The sequence below is a fragment of the Crocuta crocuta genome, unplaced genomic scaffold (assembly GCF_008692635.1).
Source record: "Crocuta crocuta isolate KB4526 unplaced genomic scaffold, BGI_CrCroc_1.0 scaffold31, whole genome shotgun sequence".
NCBI lineage: Eukaryota > Metazoa > Chordata > Mammalia > Carnivora > Hyaenidae > Crocuta > Crocuta crocuta.
In genome coordinates this window covers 4040683-4060589 of record NW_027528362.1, presented here as the reverse complement: position 1 = coordinate 4060589, position 19907 = coordinate 4040683, and the positions used below count along the sequence as shown (strand labels likewise).

Below are 19907 nucleotides of genomic sequence, written 5' to 3'. Positions count from 1 at the left end.
CTGGATTTGAGAGACGGGTGGCCCTTGCCGAGGGAGACTAGGACTGCCATAACTGGGTAGCTTAGACAACAGAGATTTATTTTCCCACAGATTTGGAGGCTAGAAATCCAAGATCAGAGTGCTGGCCAATTCAGTTTCTGGTGAGAACCCACCCTAGCTTGCAGACAGCCGCCTTCTCACTGCATCCTCACATGGCCTTTCCTCCCTGCTTGTGTTCAAGGGGAGTGAAAACCAGCTCTCTAGTTATCTCTTCATGTAGAGTCTCTAAATCCTGTCAGTTCAGAGTCTGATCACAATGAACCTCATTTAACTTTTAATTACTTCCATAAAGGCCTTATCTTCAAATACTGTCACAATGAGGGTCAGGGCTTCAACATATGAATGGGAGGGTGGGGACACATTCAGCCCATAACACCATCCCATGAAGGGTCACACACAGCGCACACTGACCCAGCAATGAAAATGCATATGTGCAATGTTTTTGCCCAGGGAAGGCTTTCAGAGACTCAGTGACCAATGTTTCTACTGAGGGCTAGTCATGTAAACACCTTTTGCCTAACACCTACCAAAACTCCACATACCCAAAGGAAAGCAGGTGTTCAGCAATAGCCATGTTGTTTACACAGTCTGAGCATAGGGGGCCACCCTTACCAGTGGAAGGCAGTGGGAATGCTCCCAAAATCCAGCCAAGGGCCACCTTTGCAAATAGGCCCTTCTAAAGACAGTCACTTCAGGGGCGCTTGCGTGGCTCACTCAGTTGAGTGTCTGACTCCTGATTATGGTTCAGGTTAGGGTTGTAGGATCGATCCCAAGTTGGGCTGTCTGCAGTACCTCTTTTGGATTTTCTCTCTCTGCCCCTCCCCCTACTCATTCTCATTCCCGCTCTCCCTCTCTCTCTCTCTCTCTTTCTCTCTTTCTCAAAGTAAAAACAAACTTAAAAAAATAAAGACAGTCACTTGAGGCTTGCTTGCTGTGTCCACTCTCCTCTGCACACTTACCAATGACCCCCTTAGCTCTGCTCCTTCACTCCCACCTTCTGATTAACGACTGCTAAGAAGCCCAATTGCTAAGCACTAAAACTGGGACAGTAATTGTCTATAAATTATTGTTTCTATATTTTATTTTTTTTATTTAAAAAAATTTTTTAATGTTTATTTCAGAGAGAAAGAGAGAGAGAGAGAGAGAGAGACAGCATGAGCAGGGGAAGGTCAGAGAGAGAGGGAGACACAGAATCTGAAACAGGCTCCAGGCTCTGAGCTAGCTGTCAGCACAGAGCCCAATGCGGGACTTGAACCCACGAACTGTGAGATCATGACCTGAGCCAAAGTCAGATGCCTAACTGAGCCACCCAGGTGCCCCAATGTTTCTAGGTTTTAATACCATTGTCAATCAAAGTATACTTTATGACCTGAAACGCCCTTACAAACATGTTCTCTCCCAAGGCAATAATTGATTATATCCTTCTAAATTAATTATGTGTCATACTTCAGGAAAGGATCTCACTCTCCTCCATCCCTAGGTGCTGATTAACATGGTAGACAAGCTCTTCAGTCTTATTACCATAGTAAAGATAGCTTGGTGACCATCTTAATCCAACAATGGAGTTGAAAACACTTTAAAACATAGTCAAGGATATTTCTAGTGCATATCCTACCTACCTTAACAAAATCCTGACAAAACTAAAGCTAGAAAAGAGAACAGAACCAAAGCTTCTTTGACCACTTACAAATACTTTGTATAAAATTGCCCTGACAATGGGATATGAATGTGTTTTGGTAATTGTGTGTTTATATTTTATAAGTGTATTTATTTACTTTGAGAGAGAGAAAAGAGTGTGCACAAGCAGGAGAGGGGTGGGGGTGGGGGGGAGAGAGAATCTCAAGCAGGCTCCACACTGTCAGCACAGAGCATGAGGCGGGGCTTGAACTACAAACCAAGAGATCATGACCTGAGCCAAAACGAGTCGTCAGATGCTTAACCAACTGAGTTACCCAGCCACCCTGGTAATTGTGTGTTTATCAGAATTAAGTTTTCTCTTTTCAGAAAGCCACAACTTTGACAGTAGCATTAAGTTTCCTACCTAAGGAATCTTAACTTTCTCTCTAGGGGCAGAAATATTCATTTCATTGAAATTTTTATTAAGGAGCTTGAGAAAGCTCAATGCTTCACTGCCCATATCATCCTCAAGCCTCAAGCCTCAGGTAATATAGAAAAGGCAAATGGAATATTCAACTCTAGTTAAATTTTTAGAAACTCTGGAACTTGGCCTGAACTGTTGCCTTTTGTCTTAATGACAATGAAATCAACTCCATAGCCAGCCCACTGACTCTCAACCTATTAATTAACAGTTAGGGATCTTATCTGCCTGAGAATGTCATCCCCAGTTATAGACTTTACCTTATTACAGGTTGAAATAGCCAAATATTGCAAATGACTCATGTAATACATTCCGTTTTTTTTAACTTTTTAAAGTTATGGTAAATTATAATTAATATAAAATTTACCATTTTAACCATTTTTTAAAGTTTATTTATTTACTTTGAGAGAGAGTGAGAGCAAAGCAGGGAAGAGGCAGCAAGAGGGAGAGAGAGAATCCCAAGCAGGCTCTGTGCCCTCAGTGCAGAGCCTGATGCTGGGATCGATCCCAAAAATCATGAGATCATGACCTGAGTCGAAATCAAGAGTCAAATGCTTGGGGCGCTGAGTAGGTTAAGCGTCCAACTTCGGCTCAGGTCATGATCTCACGGTTCGTGGGTTCGAGTCCCACATCAGACTCTGTGCTGATAGCTCAGAGCCTGGAGCCTGTTTCAGATTCTGTGTCACCCTCTCTCTCTGCTCCTCCCCTGCTCATGCTCTGTCTCTGTCTCAAAAAAGAAATAAACATTTAAAAAAAATTTTTTTTAAAGAGTAAAATGCTTAACCGAATGAGCCACCCAGGCACTCCCCCATTTTAACCATTTTTAAGGGTTCAGTGGTATTAAGTACATTGATATTGTTATATAAACCATCACCACCATCCATCTCCAGAACTTTTCTCACCTTGCAAAATTGAAAATGTTTTCCTTAAAAACTAACTGCTCATGGGGCGCCTGGGTGGCTTAGTCGGTTAAGCGTCTGACTTTCGCTTAGGTCATGATCTCGCGGTTCGTGGGTTCGAGCCCCGCGTCGGGCTCTGTGCTGACTGCCAGCTCAGAGCCTGGAGCCTGTTTCAGTCTGTGACTCCCTCTCTCTCTGACCCTCCCCTGCTCACGCTCTCTCTCTCTCTAGAAATAAATAAAAAAAAACCTTAAAAAAAAAAAAAACAACTAACTGCTCATTTTCTGCTCCCCACAGAACCTAGCCACCACCCTACTACTCTGTCTCTATGAGTTTGACTATTCTAAATATCTCACAAAAGTGGAATCAATGTACAACTTTGTCAACAGATGTGAGTAGCTATTCCAGAACATCCTTCAAAACAACCATATTCACTATTTAAAATGAGAGGTNACTAATTTGACAATAAACTATTTGTAAAAAATAAATAAATAAATAAAATGAGAGGTATTATCTCCATAAAGAGCCATGGGGCAAGGACTGCCTAGACCTCACCGGAAAGGTCCTTACAGGTACTATGAGCAATTAGCACAGTAGTCCCACTCTGGGGTGTTGACCCTTGCTTCCTTACTTGTTAATGAAGGAGAAAGAAATCCTTCTTGAATCAGACAATGTTCCTGCTATAGACCTCAACCTGAGAATTCTTAGGAATATTCCAGAAGTAGAAAACCTCAGGAAAGAGCTTCCACTCAAGGCTATCAGAAGAAACTAACGACTGCAGGGAGGAGACAGCCCAAGACCCACAGAACATGGGAAGTCAGGGAACCGGTGCTACACATCATCATGCTTCAATTTGTATGCATGTTTTCTTAATTTTCCTTGATATTTTTCCCTTACCCTTTTTGGGTTAGGGTTCTGGACTGCTGACAGCTTGTTACCCCTTAACTACGGTACCTATAAGCAATGGTTCACTGGAGCCAGACAGAATCAACTGATGAGAATCAGTTGTTGGATAGTCAGGACTCTTGCTTGTTAAATTCTTCAAAGCTTGAAATCAGCCTGTGGAAACTTCTACACAGTGGAAATCAGAAAACCACAAACCAGGGCCTCCCCTACTCTCACTGTCCCAGAGAATGAATCTGTTGTTAAACATTTACCAGCACACCACTGCCTAAAAGGCACCCATCCTCAATATTGCCCTTTGCATCCGTAGTCACTTCCAAGCATACATCCGACTACAATTTGCTTATGATACAGCTAAAATATACCATTAAACTGTTAAATTTGTATTCACTTTCCTTTGGGGACCACCCACCTTCACTTGGTACCAGTTCCTAGGTATCAGGTGGTTCCCTAAGTAACTGGACTCAACCACTAAGCAACTTTAGATGGCAAACATCTCAATCAGCCAGGTGACCAGAGATCTGAAACTCCTTATGACAAAATACTAAAAAGAGAGATTTCTATACCACTTGTAAATCTTTCGTGAGTGCTAGACTTTGCAAGTAACTGTTCCCAGTCGCAGAACTTTAAAAAGCAGGAAACAGATGTGTACATCCAGAGGTTATGTCACCTTCACACACGGTACGAGGTGGCACACCATAGAGACTCAACCTGGAGCTCTCTCGCTTTAGATCTAGCCCATGATTTCTCTAAATTCACTCGCTGGTACTGGACTAATCTCGATGAGTGACACCATCACTGAAGTTACCACAAGATGCCTTTTCTTATAGAAATCATGGGGTAAGCTGAGAGCTAGCTGCCAGTTCCTTTTACAACTTTGTCCCCAAAGCAAGATGTTTCTTATTAAAGAGAGATGAGAAGACACAGAACATTTCACAATCTTGTCTGGGAAAGGCAGGCACCACTGCCTGCCCGCACAAGCCTGGACAACTCAGCACAGACCTGTGTGTTTCATGCCTGTCAATAAAACTACTATTTCTCACACATGTGAATGGTTCCAAATGGTTCATTTTTGGCACAAGTGGCCCTCATTCTGAGCACTTAATATTTCTTAAAGTAGCCACTGAGTATTTTGCTTTAATAATAAGGCTGCATTTCAGGCTGGGCTGCTTTTCAGACTGAGGAACCTCATGTGTTGAATGGTGATGGTGTAAACTCTTGGGAAATGCAAGGCTTAACTCCATTAAGTATTTGTGCAATTATGCATTTGATACATGTATCACCCATAAATTCTATCATAGCAGAGTCTATACTTTTATTATTCATTGTTCTTTCTCCTATGCCTGGCACATATAGTAGGCACACTATAAATGTGAAATATATTTGTGTGTATATGTATATAAATGGATTTATGTTGATAGTTCCCACTCAAAGTTAGGATTATAGTGCTTTTTTTATCTTTGTAACTTGGAAATCATGGTTCCTAATAAGAATAATATTTCCTCATTTGTTTTATCATACACAAAAGCACAAGAACAACAATATTACTAACAATAAACTTACTGATTTCAGTTCAAAATATCTTTGGAATTTTATTTGTCCTTAGACTTTATACGGGGAAAATGTTACAGTGGTCTATGTTCCAAAGTAACTTTAATAATCTTCTTGGGGTACCTGGTTAGCTCATTCGGTAGAGATGTGACTCTTGATCTTGGGGTTGTAAGTTCAAGCCCCACGTTGGGTGTAAACATTACTTAAAAATAAAATCTTAAAAAAAAGTAATTATTTTCTCAGTGTAATTGGGTTTCATGTTCAATTCTGTTCATTGGTTTCTGTCTGTTCAATTTTAGGGTTTTTTTTATTACTTAACTTAGTTTAATTTTTTTAATATATAAATCATTTACATGATTCGGAAGTCAAAGCTACATAAAAAGGATACCCAAAGAATTAAATTCTTGCTCCCACTTTACTCCTTATACCCATTTTACCCATCATTATAAGGAACCATTTCCATTTTCAAAAATATCTTGTCTATTCTTTTTTTTCATAAAAATAAATATATACACTTATGTACAAGTATATGCAAATATGTTTATGTGTAGATATGCCCTAGTTTATTCAGTCTTCTATTGATGGATACTTGGATTTGTTTTCAAGCTTTTCCTATTACAAATAATTTTACAACACAGAGCAGAGTGCGTGCACATCATATTTTGCATTTGTAAAGGGGTATCTTTGGCTAGCTTCCCAGGAAGATTACCGAGTCAAAGGATAAATGCACACATAATTTCACTAAATACTGTCCAATTTTCCCTCCAGAGAGGTTTTGCCATTTTGTGATCCTGCTGATAATGTATAAGAATACCTATTCTGGGGGGTACCTGGGTTGCTGAGTCAATTAAGCGTCTGACTCTTGATCTTAGCTCAGCTCATGATCACAGTTCCTGGGATTAAGCCCTGAATCAGGCTCTGCGCTGATGGTGTGGAGTCTGCTTGAGATTCTCTCTCTCCCTCTCACTCTGCCCTTCCCCTGCTCTCTCTGGCTCTCTCTCTCTCTCTCTCAAAATAAATAAAATAAACTTTAAAAGTTTCTGGGGTCCCTGGCTGAATCAGTCGGTGGAGCACGTGACTTGATCTTGGGGTTGTGAGTTTGAGCCCCAAGCTGGGTATACAGATTACTTCAAAATAGTCTTTTAAAAAAGTTAGAATACCTGTTTCTCCCCAGGATTCCCAACACAGTGTGATGTCAAGCTTCCCAGTCTGGAACTGGGAAGAGTTTGATATTTCACCTTCCTAGCACGCCAACAAGAGAGCCCTGGTGGGTACTGCCAGAAGGCCTCCAACTCTTAGGTCAAAAACCAGAGGACAGCAGGCGCCTGAGCCTCATGTTGGCATCGCTGCATCCTGTCTCCCACGTCCCATGGGGACGACAAGGAGAACCCCGGGGGGATGTTGTGCCAAATGGGTTTGTGTCATAGCAGAGGAACACAGAGCCTAGGAAACCCCTAATCTTATTGGCACTGCTATAAAACCTGCCCAAGCTTTACTCTGAAGGAAAATATTATCTTTATTATCCTATTTAGAAAACAAATCTGCCCTCTGATGCGTATGCATTTCTTTTGTTTTTAATGTTTATTTATTTATTTTTATTATTATTATTTTNCGAACTGTGAGATCATGACCTGAGCTGAAGTCGGACGCTTAACCAACTGAGCCACCCAGGCGCCCCAATGTTTATCTATTTTTGAGACAGAGAAAGTGCGGGGCAGAGAGAGGTGGGGAACAGATCATCCGAAGCAGGCTCTGTGCTGACAGCAGAGATTCCAATGCAGTGCTCAAACTCACGAATAGTGAGATCATGACCTGAGCCAGAGTCGGTCACTTTCATCAACTGAGCCACGCAGGCGCCCCTGCATGTGCATTTCTTTTAAGAAGAATGGTGCCGACTACTTTTTCAAATGTCTCATAGGCATTTGCNTCATGACCTAAGTGAAAGTCGGACGCTTAACCGACTAAGCCACTCAGGCGCCCCTATTCTCCTGGATTTTTGTCTTTGTCATTTTTTTAAACAGTTTTATTATAATATAACTTACATAGCATGACATGCTCACTCGTTTAAAGAGTACCGTTCAGGGGCTCCTGGGGGGCTTAGTCGGTTAAGCGTCCAGCTTCGGCTAAGGTCATGATCTCAGGTTCGAGCCCTGCGTCAGGCTCTGTGCTGGCAGCTCAGAGCCTGGAGCCTGTTTCAGATTCTGTGTCTCCCTCTCTTTCTCACCTTCCCCTTCTTACGCTGTCTCTCTCTCTCAGAAATCAACAAAACGTTAAAAAAAATTTTAAAGAGTACCATTCAGTAAGTAGTATATTTACAGAGCTGTGCAGCCATCACCATCATGTAACTTGGGAACATCTTGAACACCTCCAAAGAAACCTCTTACCCATCAGAAGTCATCCTCACTCCCAACCCCCACCCCCACCCCACCCAGCCCTGGGTGACCACTAACCTCCTCTCCCTCTCTGTAGATTTGCCTGTTCTAGATGTTCCATGTAAATGGTATCACACTGTACGTGATCTTTTATGACTGGCTCTTTTGCTCAGCATGTTTTTGAGGTTCATCCATGCTGTAGCATCTATCAATACACTTCTTTATTTTCTGTTCCGTATTCATAAAAGTTAACCATTTTGTGTAAGTTGAAAATATTCTCTGCCAATTTTTGTCTTTTGATTTTGCTTATGATAATTTTGCCAAACACAAGTTTATATATGTCTGTCTGTATGTATATGTAGATATGTTAGATATTCCATAGGTAATATATTTTAATGTATTTATCTTTCTCCATGGCTTCTGGGATTTGAATTATTGTAATAGAATGGCTTTCCTCATGTCCAGGCAATAAAAGAAATGGATATGATTCATTCTTGAGTATACTATTTCATTTTTTTTAAATTGAAACAACTGATCTATTTGGAGTATATTTTAATGTAAAGTAAGGGTCATAAATTCAAATATATATTTTTTTCAAATGACTCTCCAGTTGTGCTAATCCCATTTTTAAGTTAATCTTTCCCCTCAATGATTTAAGATGCCTCCCTTGTCATATGCTAAATTTCCACATGTGCTTGAAATTATTTCCATTGGTCTGTCTGTTAGCCAGGTATCAACACCACACTGTTTTAATTATAGGGTCTTTACAGTAATTTTTAATATGTGGTAAGGCCAACCCCTCTAATTACTTCCTTTTGAAGATGTTCATGAGTAGTCCTGCTTATTTATTTTTCCGTTTGAAGTTTAGGATCCAGTGCCAGGAAATTTCGCTGGCTTCTTTTTAGGGAATTACATTAAATTTATATATTAACTTGAAGAGACTTGAAATATCTATGATGTTGATTTGTCCTCTCCAAGAACAAGGGATGTGTTTCTATTTTCGTCTGATCATATTTTTGTGACTTTTCAGAACTGTTTCAAAATCTTCCTCACATAGGCTTTCTACATAATCTCTTAAAACACAGGGCTTCTCACTCTAATAACTAGGCCAACCAAGTATGACCAATTATAGTAGCAGCTCTTCTCTTTGAGGACAGATGAGGAGGTGGGTTGACAGAGAGGGAAAAGAAGAGCAAATATCTTCTGTGTTCTACATTCCCTGAGTTTTGTTCTATTAGCCCCACTGAGGGCTTTGCCCATGTATGCTGCTAGCTATACTACTTTCTAGCACTCACTGAAACATTGTCTTCCGTGAGCTTTACTGGACAATATGGCTGAACATAACATGGGGTAGGAAAGAGACTAGAGACTGAATTTGGGAATCTAGTATATAATGGGGCCTTGAGTGAAACTATTCCATTTTTTACTCAAGTCAGAGATTTGTAACAGGATACCTTGTCTGCTCAACGAGTTTTTTCCAGAAGGAGTCAGAAGAAAAATAGCAATTATCAGGAAAGTAGTTTCACAAAGGTGCCTCTGTTAGATGTCTCTGCTGTGTGAGACAGCTGTACTCCAGGTTAACACAAAGCTTGCTTTAAATCCTAACGGTGTAACAGACAATATATCACAAAAAGGAAGTATAGGAGGAGAGGAAAAAGCCTATTTCTTTTTTCAAATCCTTCTAGCTCCTCTTCAGCTCAGAGAACAAAGAGATTTATTATATACGACCAGCAGCAATTTTGTATTAATAATACTCAACTATCTCTCTACTGGCACCATTATCTAAGCCTTAACAGGGACCCTTGAGTTACCCACAGATTAGCAAAATAAAAGGCCTCCTCTTCCAAAAGATCGCCCATGCTTTGAACCTTTCCTAATACCTTAGTCTTAAAATGTACCGGAACATCCATCCAATAGGGTACTATATACCTGTAATAGGGGGAATAAGGAAAATACAACAGTGGACTGATTGCCAGGATATATTGTTGAGAGAAAGAAGTCAAGGTAGGGATGCCTGGCTGGTTCAGTCAGTAGAGCCTACAACTCTTGATCCTGGGGTTGTGAGTTCAAGCCCCATGTTAGGTGTGGAGCCTACCATAAAAGAAAATCAATACAGAGAAAAGTATGTATAGTATGTTAACATTTATCTAAGAAAGGGTAACTAGAGATATAGATATATAGATATGCCTATGTGAAGAACAATGGAGGGGTGCGTGGGTGGCTCAGTTGGTTGAGTGTCCTACTCTTGATCTCAGCTCAGGTCTTGATCTCACAGTCATAAATTCAAGCCCCACGTTGGGCTCCATGCTAGGTGTGAAGGCTATTTTTTTTTCTGAGAGAGAGAGAGAGAGCGTGAGAAGGGGAGGGTCAGAGAGAGAGGGAGACACAGAATCCGAAGCAGTCTCCAGGCTCTGAGCCAGCTGTCAGCACAGAACCCGACACGGGGATCAAACCCACAAACCGTGAGATCATGACCTGAGCCGAAGTCGGATGCCCAACCGACTGAGCCACCCAGGCGCCCCATGAAGCCTATTTTTTTTAAAAACGGAGATAATCCATAGCCCTTGCCTCCACTCCTGCCAATAGTCACCTGCTCACACCCAGAGAGCCTGTAACTCCACCGCACCATCTGTGGTATTTGGGCCCTTTGTGGCAGTGATGATTGTCTCTCTGATCAGTGTCTAAGCGCACAGAGGTCCAGATTAATTTCATCTTAAGAATGTCAACAGATATATAAATTGCTGCTTTGGATTTCACTGGTTGGAAGTGGTTGACTAGTTGTTTAGAATGCAACCAATCTGAGCAAAGAAATATCCTTACTATGGCTCTGTTACAATGGAGAAATCTATAACCACAAGGAGATGAAATACATTTTTTTAAGTTCATTTATTTATTTTGAGAAAGACAGAGATGGTGCAAGTGGGGGAGGGTCAGAGACAGTAGGAGAGAGAGAGAATCCCAAGCAAGCTCCACACTGCCTGCACAGAGCCCGATGTGGGGATCGAACTCACAAAACCTAGAGCTCATGACCTGAACCAAAACCAAGAGTCAGATGTTTAACCGATTGAGCCACCCAGGCACCCCGAAAGGCATTTCCTTTTAAATTTAATTACTCTTTAATTCTCCCTTTGAACTTCTTTTGAATTTAATTACTAGACCAAAATGGATGGTGAGATCATCTTTCATCATTATAAGAAAGGAGGAACTGAGCAAATAATTTGTATGTTGGATGAGGTGTTTGCATTCATTTCATAGGAAACTGCCAATAAGAAAGTGTTCCTGGGCATAGACACCTATGGAGTCAGACGTTTGTTTAAAGCCACAATAGAAGACAGATTTTTGGCTGTTTGTTTAGAAGCTAAAGGTCTTGTTAACTTGAAGCACATCACAACTCCTTTATCAGAATGGAACCTTAAAAATAAAAAAGTGGAGCATTTTCTTCTGGGACACTATCAAATTCTGGATTGAAAGCCAAGTGATAAAGTTGCATCCATGGAAATGATTCACTCTCATCACCGTAGAGATGAACATCTGCATGCCCTCTTTAACAGTGTGGAGAAACTATTCCCAGGTCTTAACATAGAAACTGCAAAGAGAAGGTGAGGAGAATGAAAGACAGCAAGTATAGGCCACCCATTCAAGGACTTTTGCTATAAAGGAGAGGGAAAGGTGGAAGATGAGAGACAGTGTGTGCGGATGTGCATGTGCTATGAACGATCCAGTAGACAGGAGACAGACTGATGATGCCAGAGACCAGGGTAACGATCCTTAAAACTGAAACTCAAGGTTGGTTGTGATTTCATTGTGAAAAGCATGTAATGTTTCCTGGGGAAGAAGATTTAGTCATGTTCTTTTTTTCCTCTTCATATATATGCCTACTATTTTTTGGAGGGGAGATCCTTTTTAATAGTGCTATTAAGAAACACTGGGTGACAAAAGGACTGGATGCCTTTTATCAGGGGGCTTGGATTCCAGCTGAGTTGCTGTCACCCTACTGAAGCAGCTAAAAGAGGCTCTGGGACAGTATGTCCTCAGTCATTTGCAACAGGCAGGGAGAAAGTCCCCATTTACTGGCTGCTGGAAAAGTAGCAGATCACATTGTGAACATCATGAAGACCTTTTTAACTGTGAAGAATGCATTCAGATACTGAATGAATTCATATTTTCCTTAGAAACTTATGACCTTACAACAGTTCACACTTCAACAGATATATATTTAATTTCCAAGTACATTTGGAAGAACACAGCGTGGTGATCTCTGGTTCCGATGTACTTCCACAGGGTTACATATATTTTCACAAAAACTTCTTTTAAAAAAGCCAATGGGCGCCTGGGTGGCTTAGTCGGTTAAGCATCCGACTTCCACTTAGGTCGTGATCTCGCGGTTCGTGGGTTCGAGCCCCGCGTCGGGCTCTGTGCTGACGGCCAGCTCAGAGCCTGGAGCCTGTTTCAGTCTGTGACTCCCTCTCTCTCTGACACTCCCCTGCTCACGCTGTCTCTCTCTCTCTCTCCTAGAAATAAACAAAACATTAAAAAAAAAAAGCCAATGGTAGAGTGAGAAACTTCTGAAGAAGCTCTGTTTGTTTGATTGTTCTCTACACAGATCAAACTACTGCTGCCCATGGACCTGAACTGAAAGTCCCATTCCTGGATCATTGATTTTCTTCCCATTACTTGTCTCTCCTACCAGTAAAGAATGGAATAGAGAGGGAAAGAGTATTTGAAGACTCTAGTCTTCAATCTCGAGAGAATCTGGCAGGATGCCTGGGTGGCTCAGTCGGTTAAGCATCTGACTCTTGATTTTAGCTCAGGTCATGATCTCATGGTTTGTGGGATCAAGCTCCCAGTCAGGCCCTATGTTGACATAGCAGAGCCTCCTTGAGATTCTCTCTCCATCTCTATGTTCCTCATCCTGCTCACACACTCTCTCTCTCAAATTAAGTAAACTTCAAAAAAAGAGAGATTCTCTGGTGACCATTAGAAGCCTTCAATGACGGTATAACCTGTGAATAGTTTCTGGTTTATGACTTTACAGGAATATATTGGACATCAGGTTAATGATACACTAATGGTAACTGCAAGACATTTCCCTCAGTACTCCTCAAACTACAAAGGCGATTACTACCAGTAATATTTGAATGCCACTACCCATGCCAGGCTGACTGGCTGACCAATTACTAGATGCCCAACTGGATCAGTGCCACTGACCCTTCTGCCTGCACTCTGACCCATTACAAGCCAGCTGCCAAAGCTTAGGCACTCTCTAAGATAGAGACTGAAAGTAAAAAGTTCCTCTTTCTTGTGAAAGGTAGTGGGATGGGGGAAGGCAGGGCCAAACACCCATATGTACTTGGGCATGAGGGGAAAAAAACCTCTCTCAAATCTAAAAAAAAAAGAAAGAAAGAAAAAAGAAAAAATTAAAAAGAAATTGTTCCTGGGGCACCTGGGTTGGATAAGGGTCTGACTCTGGATTTTGGCTCAGGTACTGATCTCATGGTGATATTGAGACCCATGTCAGGCTCTGCACTGTCTGAGCAGAGCCTGCCTAGGATTCTCTCTCTCCCTCTCTCTCTCTGCCACTCCCCCACTGCATATGCACTCTCTCTCTCTCAAAATAAATACACTTAAAAAATAAAAAAGAAATCATTACTAATGGGGTGAGAAGAATAGAGGAGACGAGATAGAAGCCAGATACGTTTGTATACTTGACTTTGAAATGATGTAAATATTTTACATAGATCAAAAACAGTATTAAAATATTTTTAATTTTTTAATGGTTTATTTATTTTTGAAGGGGGCAGCAGAGAGAGAGGGGGACAGAAAATTCCAGGCAGGCTCTGTGCTGACAGCAGACAGTCCAATGTGTGGCTCCAACTCAGGAACCATGATGAGATCATGACCTGAGCTGAAGTCAAACACTTACCTGACTGAGCCACCCTGGTGCCTCTAAAACAGGATTAGATTTTAGCAATCTCAGGGAGCCTAGGTGGCTCAGTTGGTTAAACATCTGACTCTTGATTTCAACTCAGGTCATGATCTCACAGTTTGTGATATGGAGCCCCTCATTGGGCTCTGTGATGATGGCATGGAGCCTGCTTGGAATTCTCTCACTCGTCTTTCTCTGCCCCTCCCCTCACTCAAGCACGTGCTCTCTCTCTTTCTCTCTCTCTCTCTCAAAATAAATAAATAATTTTTTTAACTTTAGCAATCTCTAAGTATCTGAAGGAAAATGAAGCAAATGAAATTACTTGGAATCCTCAGTGACCTAACTACTAAATCCATGGCTTTGCTTTAGGGTACATTCAGCTTAACGTGTATATATAATTTGAAATTGCTGATCACTTACTCATTTTTTTAATTTAAATTCAAGTTAGTTGGGGCACCTGAATGGCTCAGTCAGTTAAGCATCCAGCTCTTGATTTCGACTCAGGTTATGAACTGACAGTTTTTGAGTTCAAGCCCAGAGTCAGACTCTGTGCTGACAGCCTGAGTCTGCTTGGGATTCTCTCTCTCTCTCTCTCTCTCTCTCTCTCTCTCTCCCCCCCCCCGTCTCTCTCTCTTTCTCTCTGTGTCTCCCCTGCTTATGCATGCTTGCATGCATGCTCTGTTTGAGAGAGAGAACATGTACAAATGAGCTGGGGAGGGGTGGAGACGGAGGGGGACGGAGGATCTGAAGTGGGCTCTGCGCTGACAGTAGAGAGCCTGATGCAGGGCTTTAATTCACAAACTGTGACATCATGACCTGAGCAAAAGTCAGATGCTTAACTAACTGAGCCACCCAGGTGCACCTAAATAAATAAACTTAAAAAAAATAAATTCAAGTTAATTAACATATAGTGTGGTATTGGTTTCAGGAATAGAATTTAGTGATTCATCACTTACATATAACACCCAGTGCTCAACATAACAAGTGCCCTCCTTAATGCCCCTCACCCCTTTAGCCCAACCCTCCACCCATGACCCCTCCAGCAACCTCAGTTTGTTCTCTTATTTAAAAGTCATTTATGGTTTGCCTTCATCTATTTTTATCTTGTTTTTCCTTCCCTTCCCCTTTGTTCATCTGTTTTGTTTCTTAAATTCCACATGAGTGAAATGTGATATTTGTCTTCCTCAGACTGACTTATTTCGCTTAGCATAATACACTCTAATTCCATCTGTCTTGTTGCAAATGGCAAGATTTCATTCTTTTTGATCACCGAGTAATATTCCATTGTGTGTGTGTGTGTGTCTGTGTGTGTATCACATCTTCCTTATCCATTTGTCAGTTGATGGACATTTGGGCTCTTTCCATACTTTGGCCATTGTTGGCAGCGCCACTATAAACATTGGGCTGCATATGCACCTTCAAATCAGCATTTTTTTTTTTTATCCTTTGGATACATATCTAGTAATGCAATTGCTGGGTCATAGGATAGCTCTATTTTTAATTTTTTGAGTAATCTCCATATTATTTTCCAGAGCAGCTGCACCATCTAGCATTCTCACTAGCAGTGCAAAAGGGTTCCTCTTTCTCCACATCCTCACCAACATCTTGTTTCCTGAGTTGTTAATTTTAGCCATTCTGAGAGGTATGAGGTGGTATCTCATTGTTTTGATTTGTATTTCCCTGATGATGAGTGATGTTGAGTATCTTTGAGTGATGTTGAGTATCTTTTCATGTGTCTGTTAGCCATCTGGATATTTTCTTTAGAAAAGTATCTGTTCATGGCTTTTGCCCATTTCTTCACTGGATTTTTTTTTTTTTTGGAAAATAGTTTCTTTGTATAAGTTATTGAGCACATCTACTGAATTACTGTCTATTCTTCAAAACCCATCTCAAATGTTACCTACCCTGTAAAATCTTATTAGATCTCTATAGGCAAAATTATTACTTCCCTTTCACTCTGATAAGATCTTTTTTATGACATTGATTACATAGTGACATACATTACCAAAATGCCAAAATAGTAGTGGGTAGGGAAAAATAAAACATGAGAAGCCATAAGATCTACATAGTATCATCATTTGTGAAGGAGGAAGCAGATAGAAGCAAGACCGACTTGAGAAAATGAAAATGGTTAAAATCAATAGTAGGACAGAATAAGGCTCACACTGAGATAAAACATAGGGAATAGAATCCAAGTTGACAAGTACAGGAACATAGGGACAAAGGCAAAAAAAAAAAGTCCAGATAAAAAGTGAATCCAATCTTTCTGGGATCTGACACTTCAGGACTGCTGTTCTCTCCAGCCCCCCGGCACCCAGTGGGGGCCGGACACCCAGCGGTGACGTAGGAGAGACATGGGCACCTCTACAGCCTTCCTGGAGGCTCCCCGCCTCAGGGGTTCCTGTGGGCTCTCACCCTCTTCATCTTGACCAAAGCTGCCTCTGCCACTAAGTGTTGTTCTGTGGTCCACTCTGGGCCCTCAACTACTGCAGCCCCCCTCAACTATTTGGCTTCTCTGTGCACCCTCCAATCACATGCTCCCTGTGGCCAAGTTGTTGGTCCCACCTTTCCTGTAGCTGCCTTCTGCCTTGCTTCCTTTGTGGCTTAGAGTACATTCACTCTTCTTCCTTTTGGGACCCACCACAAACTTCCTGTTTTCTCCCCCAGAAACATTTCTATCTCTCAGCTCTGCCTCAGAGTTCCTTAAACACAGACTCCAGTGTGTGATTTTCAAAGTGCATTAAGTAGCTATTCTTTTGGGGCATCTGGGTGGCTCAGTTTGGTTAAGTGTTCGACTCTTGATTTTGGCTCAGGTCATGTTGATAACACAGAGCCTGCTTGAGGTTCTCTCTCTTCCTGTCTCTCTGCCCCTCCCCCACTCACATGCATACACATACTCTCTCTCAAAATACATATATGTAATATAAAATATATATGTTATATATATATTTATATAAAGTATAAAAAATATATATAGTGAGCACCTAGGCAAAAATATCATGTCTAGGGTTTACTTCATAATAATCTGGAGTTGGGGACAGTAGGTGAGAGGAAAACTGAAACAAGATTGACCATGAGTTGATAATTATTGAAGCTGGATAGAAAATGAGGATTTACCATACTATTCTGTATGCTTTTGTGTCTGTTTAAGGTTTTCCTGGAGCATGAATGAACTATTGCTCTACACAATAGGAAGCAAATCTCACAAATACTGAGCTGAACAAAAGAAGCCAGGCACAAAGTGAGCATACAGTGTGATACCATTTATATTAAACTAGCAAAGCAGGGGCGCCTGGGTGGCTCAGTCGGTTAAGCATCCGACTTCGGCTCAGGTCATGATCTCACAGTTTGTGGGTTCGAGCCCCATGTAGGGTTCTGTGCTGACAGCCAGCTCAGAGCCTGGAGACTGTTTCAGATTCTGTGTCTCCCTCTCTCTCTGACCCTCCCCTGTTCACACTGTCTCTCTCTCTCAGAAATAAATAAAACATTAAAAAAAAAAACAGCCAAGCAATTCTCTGATGTTAGAAGTCAGGGGCGTCTAGGTGGCTCAGTCTGTTAAGCAACAGACTTCAGCTCAGGTCATGATCTCATGATACATGAGTTCAAACCCCGCATTGGGCTCTATGCTGACAGCTCGGAGCCTGGAGCCTGCTTCAGATTCTGTGTCTTCCTCTCTCTCTGCCACTCTCCCATTCATGTTCACGCGCTCTCTCAAAAATGAATAAACATTTAAAAAGTTTAAAAAAGAAATCAGAATAGGGGCGCCTGGGTGGCTCAGTCGGTTGAGCATCCAACTTCGGCTCAGGTCATGGTCTCACGGTTTGTGGGTTCGAGCCCCGCATCGAGCTCTGTGCTGACAGCTCAGAGCTTGGAGCCTGTTTCAGATTCTGTGCCTCCGTCTTTCTCTGATCCTCCCCTGTTCATGCTGTCTCTATCTCTCTCTCAAAAATAAATAAAATATTTAAAAAAAAAAAAAGAAAGCAGAATAGTGGTTACCCTTGGGGGAACGGTAACTGAGAGGGAGCCAAGGAAGAACTTCTGCTGTTCTGAAACTATCTTCTTTTTGGTCTAGGCATTGGTTACATAGATGTGTTTACTCTGTTAAAACAGTACACTTATTTTTTTTAAGTCCTTCTCTGTATGAATGCCATACTTCTTAAAAGATACCTTTATTTGCAAAATTCAAATTAAAATGAATAAATGAGTAACAATTAGTTGTGTAGTCTAAGAAACTTATCTGTATATCCAATTTCAGTGGCTACTCTTGACTACTAATCACTGGATACAGCCTTATTATTAATGATATACTCAAGTTTTTGTTAATAAAAATGAGTCCACATAACCAAAAACTAGATACTGAAAGAAAATAAATTTAACCAGTACTTTTGGCCTTCTGAATAAATCTCAAGAAAGTATCTAACAAGCAGGCAAACTGATTGCTGTACATACATAATATGTGCATAGAGCTGCTACTCCGCACTGGAAGGCCTCAAGCAAGGCGAAGTACACAAAGTCAGCACAGAGCCTGATGTGGGGCTCGAACGAATGGACTGAGATCATGACCTGAGCCGAAGTCAGACACTGAACTGACTGAGCCACCCAGGCGCCCCCACAAAGTCTACTCATATGTCAATAGCACCGCAGCAGTTCAACATACTATATTTGACTAAGCTGTCTAACGAGAACATACATACACATACTATACAACAACTTTGTTCTTCAAGGCATTGAGAAACAGTTGTATACATTGCCAATGAACACACTGTGCCTTGTCCCATTGCAATATAAAATATAAAAGTTGGATGGAATAAAAAAAATTTTTTTAACATTTTTAAAAGCTAGAGAGGATATACCAATTGGGGCCACATTCTAACTGGATATGGTCCTTCATTTAATATAGAAATAAAATCCACTGGGTGACCTTCCTTTACTCATTAACTCAAACCCATTACCTTGCCTATCATACAATCAGTGAGGGGTAAAATCAGAATTCTTAACCATTAAAATTGTAGGTTATCAGTGATAAAGCTTCAGAGACGTAGTGACGCTGAGTCAGTTTCCTCCACCACGAAACGTTAGTCCACTAACATTTCAGCTAGTTCTCCCCTTCAAATAAGCAAATACATGAACACTGTCCTTTAGAACCCAGGCTCCCTTAAGAGACTAAAAGAGTTTTGTCTTAACCACAATAATTTCTGACAAATTGAAAATGCAGAGTTAAAGAGAAGACAGTACCTCCCTTATCTGCTTGCTGATGCTTGTGAAATACTTTTAATTCTATAATTAGAAATAAAGAGAAATAAGGGCTTTCTAGCTCTGGTCATGATTAAATAGCTTGTGTTGGACTAACTCTCCCACAAAGTAACAACTATAAACTACAAAAATATTTAAAACAACTGTGTGGTGAAACTGATAGAGACCCATCTAGATCCCTTTGGACCCCCTTTCCCAGTCCTGTGCACCCAATGGCCAGCAACTAAAGACTTTGCTGTTAACAATTATCCCTTTATGCAACCTTTAGAAGATGCATTCTCAACTAATTTGACAATAAACTATTTGTAAAAAAATAAATAAATAAATAAAAGAGACTTCAAAAAAAAAAAGATGCATTCTCAATGGGGGCAATAATTGGTCCTCAGGGAGAAAAAATTGTACTCTTTTTATGTATAAAGCACAGATAAAAAGGGGCGTCTGGGTGGCTCAGTTGGTTAAGAGCCGACTTTTGATTTCAGCTGAGGTCATGAGATTGAGCCCTATGTCAGACTCTGTACTGACAGCTTCGAGTCTACTTGGGATTCTCTCTCACTTTTTCTTTCAAAATAAATAAATAAACACTTTAAAAAAAAAACAAATACAGATATAAATATAGTACATAAACAGACATATGGTATACTTACAGCAATAAAATTTCATAGAAAGTGATTAGGGGAAAAACTGCCTAAGGCGAATTAAGGGTGTGATAATGAGCAAAAACTTGAGGAACTGTGTTTTGGAGAATTATGGCTCTGGAGTCGCTTTGCCATAAGAAGAGCCAGAAATGCTTGCAAGTATGACATTCCCTTGGATAGACTATAGCCAATTTCTTTGACTTGGGGAAGACAAGATCTAAGGTGGTGACT

At 40.9% G+C, this 19907-nt stretch overlaps 2 pseudogenes; both read left to right on the top strand.

The window, feature by feature from the left end:
* The first annotated feature begins 10477 nt into the window (after positions 1-10477).
* LOC144223246 (asparagine synthetase [glutamine-hydrolyzing]-like) lies at positions 10478-11465 on the top strand (annotated as a pseudogene).
* Positions 11466-11571: 106 nt separating this feature from the next.
* On the top strand, positions 11572-13118 carry LOC144223245 (asparagine synthetase [glutamine-hydrolyzing]-like; annotated as a pseudogene).
* The last annotated feature ends 6789 nt before the right edge of the window (positions 13119-19907 follow it).